At 37.7% G+C, this 12,476-nt stretch overlaps 1 long non-coding RNA gene across 1 annotated transcript in view; it reads right to left on the minus strand.

Moving 5' to 3' along the window:
• The window catches only part of LOC121393827, a 62,253-nt gene that overhangs the window by 28,553 nt on the left and 21,224 nt on the right, over positions 1–12,476 (minus strand). The window contains exon 3 of the long non-coding RNA XR_005961391.1: positions 4,545–4,618. This is a non-coding gene — a long non-coding RNA (uncharacterized LOC121393827). The remainder of the gene's footprint in view (positions 1–4,544; positions 4,619–12,476) is intronic.

A 12,476-nucleotide genomic window follows, 5' to 3' on the forward strand; every position in this document is an offset into this window, starting at 1 on the left:
CCTTTGATACCAAAGAAAAGGTCACACAGGACCTCGTCATGGTCACTTGAAGCCTCTGTTAGAGTCGCCAAAAAGAAAAAGCACAAGGACAAAGTAAATGAGTGCGGACCCTCCAAAGAAGAAAATGCATTTATTTTTATTATCCATCTTCACTGTTTGATGAGAGTTGTCCTATCTATAAATTTCTATAAACAGAAATCCATCAAATCTATGGCAAAATCTATTTGTTACATTTTTTACAGAAAAAAGAACATAAAAAAATCTACGGAATACATCACGTTCTACGGCAGCAATAAATGGCTTAAACCACGAATTCATAAATCTTGAGTCGTTTTGCTCCCAAAATATACCAATTAGCTCTGATCACAATGAAAGCAAAATTTGCTTTTGGTTAATACCATTTTGTGATTTTCCTTTGTTTGTGTTTAATTGTACATATTAAAGGGGTTGTTCACCTTTGAGATAACCTGGATTATGACGTAGAGATTCTGAGACAATTTGCAATTGGTTTTCATTTTTTTATTTCTGGTTTTTGAGTTATTTAGCTTTTTATTCAGCAGCTCTTCAGTTTGCAATTTCAGTAATCTCATTGCTAGGGTCCAAATTACCCTAGCAACCATGCACTGATTTGAATATGAGACTGAAATATGAATAGGAGAAGGTCTGAATAGAAAGACGAGTAATAAAAAGTAGCAATAACAATACATTTGTAGCCTTACAGAGCATTTGTTTTTTAGATGGGGTCGGTGACCCCCATTTGAAAGCTGGAAAGAGTCAGAAGAAAAAGTCAAATAACTAAAACACTATGGAAAATAAATAATGAAGGCCAATTAGAATTAGCCATTACATAGCATATAAAAGTTAATGTACAGTAAAGGAGACCCACCTCTTTAACATTTCTCTGCATCAAAAAGGTTCTCAGAGCTTCTGTTGCCATTTAAAGGGGCCTTGGAAGGTTCCTGACGATTATTTATGGGGAACTGATCGTTCTATACATTGTTTACAAAATGAGGAGGCCGAAATATGTTGATGTATGCCTAATAAATAGTTGTGTGTAAACACACACAGTGTCACTACAACTCCTAGTATCAGTCAATGTGAAAGCGATGCTTGGGCATGTAGTTCTGCCACATTTAGAATAACCAATGTTGTGGTTCCTGCCTTATCAAATTATTACTGCTTTTATTTACCCTGATTATTTATTAATAACCTGCTAATCCTAGTAAGAACTGAGATTCAGGGATAGGCAAGGCTACAGAACACATTTTGTAGAGGAAGAGTAAATCTAACAAGCTGAATGGACGGGGGTTTTTATATATATATACCCACCATGTTCTATGTTCCACCAGGTCAGATGTAGTATGAAATAATGATGTAAATTACAGTGATCAAGAAGGAAATACACACCTTTATAAACCCATTATCCAGAAAGCTCTGAATTAAGGAAAGGCCGGCTCCCATAGACTACATTACAATGAAATAATGCAAATTTTTAAAAATGATTTCCTTTTTCTCTGTAATAATAAAACAGTAGCTTGTACTTGATACCAACTAGGGATGTAGCGAACGTCGGAAAAAAAGTTCGCGAACATATTCGCGAACTTGCGCAAAAACGCGAGCGGTTCGCGAACGGTTCGCGAACCCCATAGACTTCAATGGGAAGGCGAACTTTAACATCTAGAAAAGACATTTCTGGCCAGAAAAATGATTTTAAAGTTGTTTAAAGGGTGCAACGACCTGGACAGTGGCATGCCAGAGGGGGATCAAGGGCAAAAATGTATCTGAAAAATCTGCCTGTGTGTGCTTGGAAGAGATAGTGTAGGGGGAGAGCTGTTAGTGATTTCAGGGACAGATGATAGTAAGTTTGCTGGCTAGTAATCTGCTTGATACTGCTCTGTATTGGAGGGACAGAAGTCTGCAGGGATTTGAGGGACATTTTAGCTTAGGTAGCTTTGCTGGCTAGTAATCTACTGTTCTCTTTAAACAACTGCCATACGTTGACCTTGTAGGCATTGTTTGCCCAGTTTTTTTGGACGCAGCCACTGAAGCACAGTTGCCAGAAAAAATATGCCATATAAATGCTGAAAATAGTCATTTTTCGCCATTACGTAAAATATATTATGGCTGCTTGAAAAAAGTGACTCCGGTGTTTTTTCTGGAGACGGTAATATTATGGATATTTAGACAGAATGGGAACAAGGTCACACAGCTCGATGGCGGGTTGAAGAAAACAGTGTGCAAATAATGCCTACAAGGCCAACGTATACACTACTACAGCGGTGGATACGGATTACGTAAAATATATGAATGCTGCTTGAAAAAAGTGACTCCGGTGTTTTTTCTGGAGACGGTAATATTATGGATATTTAGACAGAATGGGAACAAGGTCACACAGCTCGATGGCGGGTTGAAGAAAACAGTGTGCAAATAATGCCTACAAGGCCAACGTATACACTACTACAGCGGTGGATACGGATTACGTAAAATATATTATGGCTGCTTGAAAAAAGTGACTCCGGTGTTTTTTCTGGAGACGGTAATATTATGGATATTTAGACAGAATGTGAACAAGGTCACACAGCTCGATGGCGGGTTGAAGAAAACAGTGTGCAAATAATGCCTACAGGGCAAATAATGCCTAAAAGGTCAACTTATACACTACTACAGCGGTAGTAAAATAAAAAAAAGTAAAATAAAAAAAAATGAATATTAAAAAAAAAAAATTAAAGTTGGTGCTGCTGAACTACTAGGAGCAGCAGATTAGCACACCAGTCCCACTCCCCAACACTGCTAGACTAATAGCACTGGGCTCTTATAGTAGTAGTAGTAGTAGTAGTAGTAAAACAACAAAAAAATAAATAAAAGCAGTCCTTACAAGGACTACTGTTATTGCAGCAGTCAGCAGATGAGATCAGAAGCAGGACAGCTGCCCACTGCAGCTACATACAGAGCACTGCAGTAGAAGGTAGATTACTAGCCAGCAAAGCTACCTAAGCTTAAATGTCCCTCAAACCCCTGCAGACTTCTGTCCCTCCAATAACAGAGCAGTATCAAAACGATTACTAGCCAGCAAACTTTCAACTGTCCCTGAAATCACTAACAGGCAGCAGCTCTCTCCCTACACTATCTCTTCAGCACACACAGGCAGAGTGAAAAAACGCTGCAGGGCTTCGGTTTTTATAGGGAAGGGGAGTGGTCCAGGGGAGAGCTTCCTGATTGGCTGCCATGTACCTGCTGGTCTGGGGTGAGAGGGCAAAAAAAAGCGCCAACAATGGCGAACCCAAAATGGCGAACGTCGCGCGACGTTCGCGAACTTCCGGCGAGCGCGAACACCCGATGTTCGCGCGAACAAGTTCGCCGGCGAACAGTTCGCGACATCTCTAATACCAACTAAGATATTATTAATCCTTATTGGAAGCAAAAACAGCCTATTGGGTTTCTTTAATGTTTACATGATTTTCTAGTAGGCTTAAGGTATGAAGATCCAAATTACGGAAAGATCTGTTATCCGGAAAACCCCAGGTCCCGTGCATTCTGGACAACAGGTCCCATACCTGTACTGTGATTAGTTATTTTTAATGGATGATTTCGGCGCTGGTGTCCCCATTTGTTCCCATGATCCTTATAATAGACCAACATGTTTTTTCTACAATAGTAATAAAATGCAATATTGAGTTAATTCCAGATTTATTATGGGTCCCATTCAAAAACAGTTAATAAACTCTGGTGTAACATCATGCGTGAAGAGAAATACACAGCCATTTTAATATGCACTTTCTTTTACCCAGTTTACCAGGTTTACAGTTACACATCTGAATATATCGTTCCATTAGGGTGTGATTAATGGACAAACTTAAACAACTTAGCGATTTGTCTTTGTAAGTGGTTTTATTTGCTTTCTTATTCTTGCTCTCTCCAGTCATCATATTAATTGTGAAGTTGAATTTTACTATTACAGGTATGGGACCTGTTACCCAGTATACTCGGGACTTGGGGTTTTCTGTAAAATGGATCTTTCTATAATTGGGATTTTCATGCCTTAAAGGAGAACTAAACCCTAGAAATTAATATGGCTAAAAATGCCATACTTTATATACTGAACTGATTGCCCCAGCCTAAAGTTTCAGCTTCTCAAAAGCAGCCATGATTCAGGACTTCAAACTTGTCCCCATCTTGGAAAGTGTCTATGACTGGTTTTGCTTCCAATAAGGATAATTGATATATTAATTTAGTACAAGGTACTGTTTTATTATTACAGAGAAAACAGAAATCATTTAAAAAAAAATTGGAGTATTTGGATAAAAAATGAGTCTATGGACTTTCTGTAATTCTGAGCTTTCAGGATAATGAGTTTCAGGATAACGGATACCATATCTATAGTATTATTACTTTATATTAATGTTCTCTCCAACATTCTCTCCATATTCAACTATAATATTCAGTTGCTATGGTTGAGAACACCCCCCTCCCTTCCTAAGATGAAACAATAAAAATCCAGCGAGAATTATTACTCTACATCATGCTAAATCTTAAAACGAACTTACCCTTAAAAACAACTGCCGATTTTAAGATACATTTCAGCTACTGGGGACAACTTGAGCTACATGGCATGTTGATCCTGTAATAATAAAGAAACGGCTTAAATTGAACACAAATTCCATTAGAATGATAAAAAAATAATCTTTTTTTAAACTTCAAAACAGAAGCTAATCATGCCCTGGGCTACAGGATAGAAGCAGCCAATGCTAAATGGCCTTTCTGCCCAATACCTGCAATCTGCATGCTGGTAAGAGCACCCAGAGCATCAAATACTGAATCAACTGACAAGTTCAGCAAACAAATGTAGGGAAATGGCTACAATACCTGTTGGAACATGCAAGGTGCATAAAGTAGCTGGTAAGGGAACGAGTAGCAATTCCATGAGAGTATTCACTGGTCTGTACCCAATGGCTCCATGGGTAATGTTCCATACTTACAACTATGGGCACTTTTGCTGCCATGCTGTCACCTCATTGATATAGAAACTGTAGCAGGTAATATTGCATCTCCACGAGCAAGAGCATTATTTTAATGTTATCATTCATTCACTCAGCCACATAATCTCCCAATAATCAAACAAAAAATCATGAAAAACCAAGCAATATACCAGCAGATCAATCTGGCCTGCAGCTAGCAATTTGAAAATCAGAGGTTGTTACAGCTCATTCTAAATGCTGATTATTATAAAGCCATTTACGGTAAATTTTTTGCATTTCTGTACAATTCCTTTAAACTCGCCCCAGCCTAAAACCTTAATATTGTGGTTTAGAAGTTATCAAAATGACACACGGATCACTCCAGTGCCCACAGGCAAGTAAGCAAAATCACAGTCATGTTAGAGGATAGAGAAGGTGTTATTTTAACTACTCCGGCACTGCAGGGGGGACACACCCAACGAATAATCAGCATTTCCCGGGTTAAGTCCATTCAGAGGAAGTATACATTTCAACTTCTCAGCTCTATGGCGCCATTGAAAGCCTCTTAATTTGCTTTATAGAATGCTATAGATTGATGGTTATTATTTTACCTACCTGGAAACTCTGGGAATAGCAGCATACGTGTATCATTTCACCTTTCTGATTCTGATTCAGAATTTATACTCATCTCAGCTGTGTTTATTTAAGAGATTAGCACTATAACTTTAAGTGCCCAACACTTTGGCCTCATTAACAGTTCTGCTATGTTACTGTGCATTTCTATTAGGGATGCGCTGAATCCACTATTATAGGATTCGGCCAAGTTCCGAATCATTTGTGAAAGATTCTGTTGAATCCCAAACTGAATCTGAACCATGATTTGCATATGTAAATTAGAGGAAAAAATGGGGAAAGACAACTGCTTGTGCAGTCCGTGGCTAGGAAATTTTTGTCTTCCTTGTTTGTTTGATGAAAAGTCATGTGATTTTTTGGATTCAGATTTGGTTCAGCCAGGCACTTGGATTTGGCCAAATAGTAATCATGCTGAAACAGGCCAAATCTTGGTCAAATCCCGAACCAAATACTGGATTCGGTGTATCCCTAATTTCTATGCTGTGACATTAGTAAGAGCAATGTCCAATGGGGTGCTTTATCCCATGGGAAATCTCCTCTCCAAGGTGCCATAAGCTGTCCAAAAATACCTCCCCCGTCCCATTCATTTTAGTTACTGCATGTAAAACACTTGTGGACAATCCAGGTAATCGCACAAAAATTACTTGTCCCACATTTTCAGCCAATTACCATGGATTGCCGCATGTGAAGTGTTTACAGGGGATATAAGTGGATAGAAAGAATAGGATAGATGTGGATACATAGATACAAATAGAAAGATAGGATAGAGATAGATAGATATATAGATAGATGATGATGATAGATAGATAGATAGATAGATAGATAGATAGATAGATAGATAGATAGATAGATAGATAGATAGATAGATAGATAGATAGATAGATAGATAGATAGATAGATAGATAGATAGACAGATAGATATAGAATGGCATAGATAGATAGATGATAGATAGATAGATAGATAGATAGATAGATAGATAGATAGATAGATAGACAGATAGATATAGAATGGCATAGATAGATAGATGATAGATAGATAGATAGATAGATAGATAGATAGATGTAACATGGGATAGATAAATGATATCTAGATATAGAATGTCATAGATAGATAGATGATAGATAGATAAATAGATAGATGTAGAATGGGATAGATAGATATATGTAGAATGGGATAGATAGATAGATAGATAGATATTAGTTTTTAAAATATTTTACTATGTTAATATTGTACTGAGATAGACAGATAGACATGCAATACAATGTACACAGTAAATGTATGTATATAATCATATAGATGAAGAGATAGACAGTGGCAGACTAATGGTGACACATACAGAACAAGAGTTTAGTTTAGTGATTACACAGACGTGTCCTTCTATCTAAGTGGCTGATTAACTGTAAGGAATTCTTGCCCAATTAAATGAATGGAAATTGAGTTGGGTTCTGGCAAAGTAACACAATATGTCTGAGGCCGCTGGACTGAGGGCTGTTCTATCCCGGGAAATGAAAAGAGACATCAAGTCTCCTGCCAACTGAACCTCCTTCATCTGCCAAAACTGGGATTAAAGTGACAAGGACTACTGACAGCCAGCAACCTTCTTTGTATCAGTTGAGAGGAGGCCAAGATAAACATGCAGGTAAAATAAACTTCATTTTATGTGAATAACAATCTACTACTGGCTAGGATCAAAAGTGTAAAAAGCCAGGAATAAAACAAACCTGGAACTGAGCAAGAAAATCAATCTTATTTATATGATAAAGGTCCACTGGGCCAAGGACTGAAGTGAATGTCATCATCATTGTAAAGTGCTGAGGAATATGTTGGTGCTATATAAATAAAGTATAATTATAAAGATAAGCCCTCAATACTTGTTTCCAATACATTGAATAAATGTATGAGACTGATACATCATTTCTCATAAACAGCAACTCTGTGTTCATGGATACTCTAATAAGGTTCTTACCCTTCTGGCTACTATTATTTACCCTTAAAGGGGCTGTTCACCTTCAAGTTAACTTTTAGTATGATGTAGAGAGCAATATTCTGAGACAATTTGCAATTTATTTTAATTGTTTATTATTTATGGTTTTTGAGTTATTTGGCTATTTATTTAGCAGCTCTCCAGTTTGCAATGTCAGCAATCTGGTTGCTAGGATCCAATTTACCCTAGCAACCATGCATTGATTAAATAAGAGACTGGAATATGATAAGGAGAGGACCTGAATAGAAAGATGAGTAATAACAAGTAGCAATAACTATAAATTTGAAGCCTTACAGTGCATTTTGTTTTTTATATGGGGCCAGTGACCCCCATTTGAAAGATGGAAAGAGTCAGAAGAAAAAGGCAAAACACTATATAAAATAAATAAGGAAGACTATGAAAAATTGCTTGAAATTAGCCATTCTATACCATACTAAACGTTAACTTAAAGGTGAACCACCCCTTTCAGCTGGCCTTACACATACAGATAAATTGTATGAAAACACACATGCACATGTATCATGTCTCCCCACTGTGACTGACAGATTCAATTCATACTCATGGACATTTGTGAACTTCTGGGCGCAACTGCATAAACTCTTGGGGAGACACAGACCACCATGTGTAAGTAAAGGAGCAGTAACACACAGCACACAATAAGAGGTTTGCTTTTAAACAGGTGACCCGTAAATACTACCTGCTGATTGGCTGCGATGGGTTACTGCTGCTGGGCAAACTTAGTGCTTTTTATTTATTACATAATTTTATTACCTAACCCCCTTATAGAATAAAAATGCCTTCATGCAATGCAGTCCTTTTTAGACCTTTCCAAAATACAGGTGATGCTGAAAGACATGATATTTTAGAAACATATATAATGTGTTAGTTATAGCTGCCCCACCACCCACATTTCACTGGTTTTTAAACTAACTTATAAATCCCATAGGTTAAAGTTCTGGAGCCCTAAGAGGTGCAAAATGAAATCATCCATGAAACACTTGTTCCCATGGGATATGTGCAATTTGTGCTCTTCTTCTTGCTGTGGATGCAACTTCTGTATCTTATAGATGTCGGTGCTCCCTAGCTTGTGTATCTAAATTCGTAAGCAAGCCCATTTGTGTTCGTTTTCGCATTTTGTGACCAGCCCCATGTTTCGCAAATGAGGCATAAAATCACAGTGTTGTGCAGAATATACAGTAGATAAAAAAGTTGCTCTATTGAAGCTGTTATAATGATTTTATTTTGTATTTAAAGTGGGCTGATAAAAGATGCACCTTGTCTTCTGATGGGACGATTCACACGGAAGATGATCAGAGCCTGTGGGAACCTGGCTATCTCCAGCTGCTAGGGAACCTATCTCATGTGTCCCATCCAACCTCCTCAAGCACTGTAACTGCCAACAGTAGCACGGGGTTGTTTTGGTTAAAGGAGGGCCATGTAGGCGACATTTATCAGAGATTCTGGCAGAGTCTAAAGGGAAAATTCTTAGCAAAGAGGCTGTTCTTTATATAAATCACATACTGTTCCTATAACAAGGCTGCTGATTTGGGGAAAATTATTTTTAACCCATTTACCCAGATAACAATGAACAGATAGTCTGTGGCTGTAACTGAGTCAAGAGCTATCTAAAGTACTACACGTAAACATGTTCCAAATGTAATGCCCTCTTTGATATCTGGATGCCCAAAACAGCTTTTTTTCTTAATGAACAGGGATTACAAGACTTTTCTAAGTCCTTGAATGTCCCAAAGTCCATGTGTCATGACAATCCAAAAGCATTGCTCCAGAAAAGTCATCATGAATAAACTGGGCTTGACAAAAAAGCTGAAAACCAGGTCTAGTAACCCATAGCAACTAATCATACATAAATGCTGCTTGTTGATTGGCTGCTATGGGTCCCTACAGCTGGTGCAAGCTGTGTATCTTTAATTCCATTAGTGTGGGTTGTCTGTAGGTATGCATCTAATACACAATTTTAGGATACATCTAAATCTCATATCCACCACAAAAGATTCAGCTGGACACCAAACCAAATCTAAAGCCTAATTTGAAAATTCAGATGAGCAAAATCCCTCCATCAATTGGAGGTTGTCCAGTAATGATAAGTAATGTGGTATTAAAGAGGCTGGTTGCCTTTAAATTAACACTTAGGGGTTATTTAGTTATTTATCAAAGTCCGAATTAATCTCAATATTTTCTGAAAAAAACTCTGACCAAATCCACATGGGTTTTTTGGGTTTATTTATTAATACACTTTCCTAAAATTTTGGAAAAAAAAAGATTTTTTCAAATTTTTCATCTGATTTTCACGATTATTTCGGATCTTTCCCCTGAAAACTCAGATTTTTTTTCCCAAAAACCCAGCGCACATCAAAAAATCGTTGGGATTTTCAGATTCTGACTTTTCCATCCTCGTGGTTTAATAAATTCTGAAAAATTTGTGATATTTTTTAAAATTCCGATTTTATGAAAAAAATCACGTGATCACCCCCTTAGTATGTTATAGAATGGACTGTTCTAAAGGGAAAATTCTTAGCAAAGAAGCTGTTCTTTATATAAATCACATACTGTTCCTATAACAAGGCTGCTGATTTGGGAAAAATGTAAAAAAAAATATTTTTAACCCATTTACCAAGATAACAATGTACAGATAGTCTGTGGCTCTAACTAAAGTAAAAAGTAGCAATAACAATAACTGTAGCCTTAAGGGGAGGTTCACCTTTAAGTTAATGTTTAGTATGTTATAGAATGGCCTGTTCTAAGCAACTTTTAAATTGGTTTTCATTATTTATTTTTGTATAGTTTTTTATTTGCCTTTTTCTTCTGACCTTTTTTTTCAGCTTTCATATGGGGGTCACTGACCCCTTCTAAAAAACAAATGCTCTGTAAGGCCAAATATTTATTGTTATTGCTACTTTTTATTACTCATCTTTCTATTCAGGTCCTCTCCTATTCATATTCCAGTCTGTTAATCAAATCAGTGCATGGTTGCTAGGGTAATTTGTACCCTAGCAACCAGTTTGCTGAAACTGCAAACTGGAGAGAAAAAGTTAAATAACTCAAAAAACACAAATAATAAAAAATTAAAACCAATTGCAAATTGTCTTAGAATATCGCTCTCTGCATCATACTAAAAGTTAAATCAAAGTTGAAAACCCCTTCAAAGAGCATTGATTTTTAGATGGGGGTCTGTGAAAAAAGACAATTAAAAAACTATAAAAAATAAAAAGTGAAAACTAGGGATTCAGGCAAATTCTGAACCAAATCCAGGATTTGGTGCTTTCTTAGCCGACTGTCAGAATGATAAGCCCCTGGGCCTCATTTTCTAACCACATCCGAAATGCTTTTTTTTTTTTGCCCCAATTTATTTTTCCCCAGCATTCCAACTTCATTGTGTATACAGCAAAATTCTGCTCCTCCCATCACACACATGCTATACAGAAATAATTGCACCCATTTGTAAATCGCTGCAGTGTTTGTTGGTGTAAAGCTGGCCATAGATGTTGAGATTTTTAAAAGATCAGATCCTCATCGTGAGACCACGATTTTCTCGGAACGATCCTTTGCCAGGAAAACAAAAGGGGAGCTGCCTGCTTTGCCCTGCAAACATAGATAGATTGCACTGGGACTAACAAAGATTTTTTGACCTGGCCAATCAATTTCCTGACTGATGTCGGCCGAAAAATCGTAAGATGTACGATCGTTCAAATCCCACTAACCGCACGATAATTTCGAAGGATTGGTCGGACTTCCCTAAAATCGGTAGTTCGGCAAGAAGAATCGTCGCGTCTATGGGGAGCTTAAGAGTTACCAGTCAAGTACTCAACCTTCACTTGCATGCTATTCAGCTGGACCAAAATAATTCAGGGGTCATTTACGTTACCCTGGTACTCAGGTTCTAAGAGTGTGCCCTTTAGTGCTCACATAGCAATCATTAGTGCCCTTGGTTAAGCTGCAGTCTGGAACAGAGTGCAGCAGTGTAAAGCTATGCAAAAAGTGACTGTTCTACAGCCATATTGGCTGGCCTTTTCTCAAGGGGTTAAATAATAAAAATGAACTGGTAGCTGGTATACAATATGTACAAGCAAAAGCACAATTATCAGATCCTGTGAGATTAAATACAGCGTTTTGGACAGAAAAAAGCAAATAAACTGGATCCTAGTTGGTGTATTATTTTCTGTAATTGCTGCAGCTGCATTCTATCCAGGGAGGATTTCATACATTTGGTAATTAAGCTACAAAGCAAATTAGCAGAGAAAAACAGCTTTCTCAGCGGGAGCCTTATCTACATGGTTAAGTCAACACGGGGACTTTTCGATGGGAAATTCTCCCTTTTCAGCCAATTTAAGATAATGCCATTCGGGGGTGAGAAAAAAAATAGAGGAACTCAGTAAAGCAACAGCAACGCATGCCAATACCTGCTGTGAACTTTATTCACTGAGGTTACAAACAGCCCTAACCAATATGTACCATTCTGGGAATAATATCTAGATTCTAGACCATAGGCAGCCATCATGTACTAGTTATTAAATTCTAGGAACCAACTGAGCAGCCTGGAGCTTCTGGATTCCAGGCAATTGTTACTTCCAAAAACCATTCACTATCCTGTAATGTACATGCAGCCCATGCCCCCCAGAATTTGCCCACAGTCAGCCTGGAACCCAGTTATTATTCCACAGGCTTTGCATGCCGCATGTGGCAGTTTTAGCCGTTGTCTCCCTTTATATTAGCCTTTTAGCTGCAGAGCTAGAGATAAAGTATATGAAGCTTATACAAATAAAATCCACAAAGTGCACTTGGGCAACCCCATGTTATTATTGAATTCCAGGCTTGGAGGCAAGTTTTAGTTGCATGAAAACCAGATGTACTGCCAAACAGAGCCTCCTGTAGGCTGCCAGTCCTC

The sequence above is a fragment of the Xenopus laevis genome, chromosome 5L, assembly GCF_017654675.1.
Source record: "Xenopus laevis strain J_2021 chromosome 5L, Xenopus_laevis_v10.1, whole genome shotgun sequence".
Classification (NCBI taxonomy): domain Eukaryota; kingdom Metazoa; phylum Chordata; class Amphibia; order Anura; family Pipidae; genus Xenopus; species Xenopus laevis.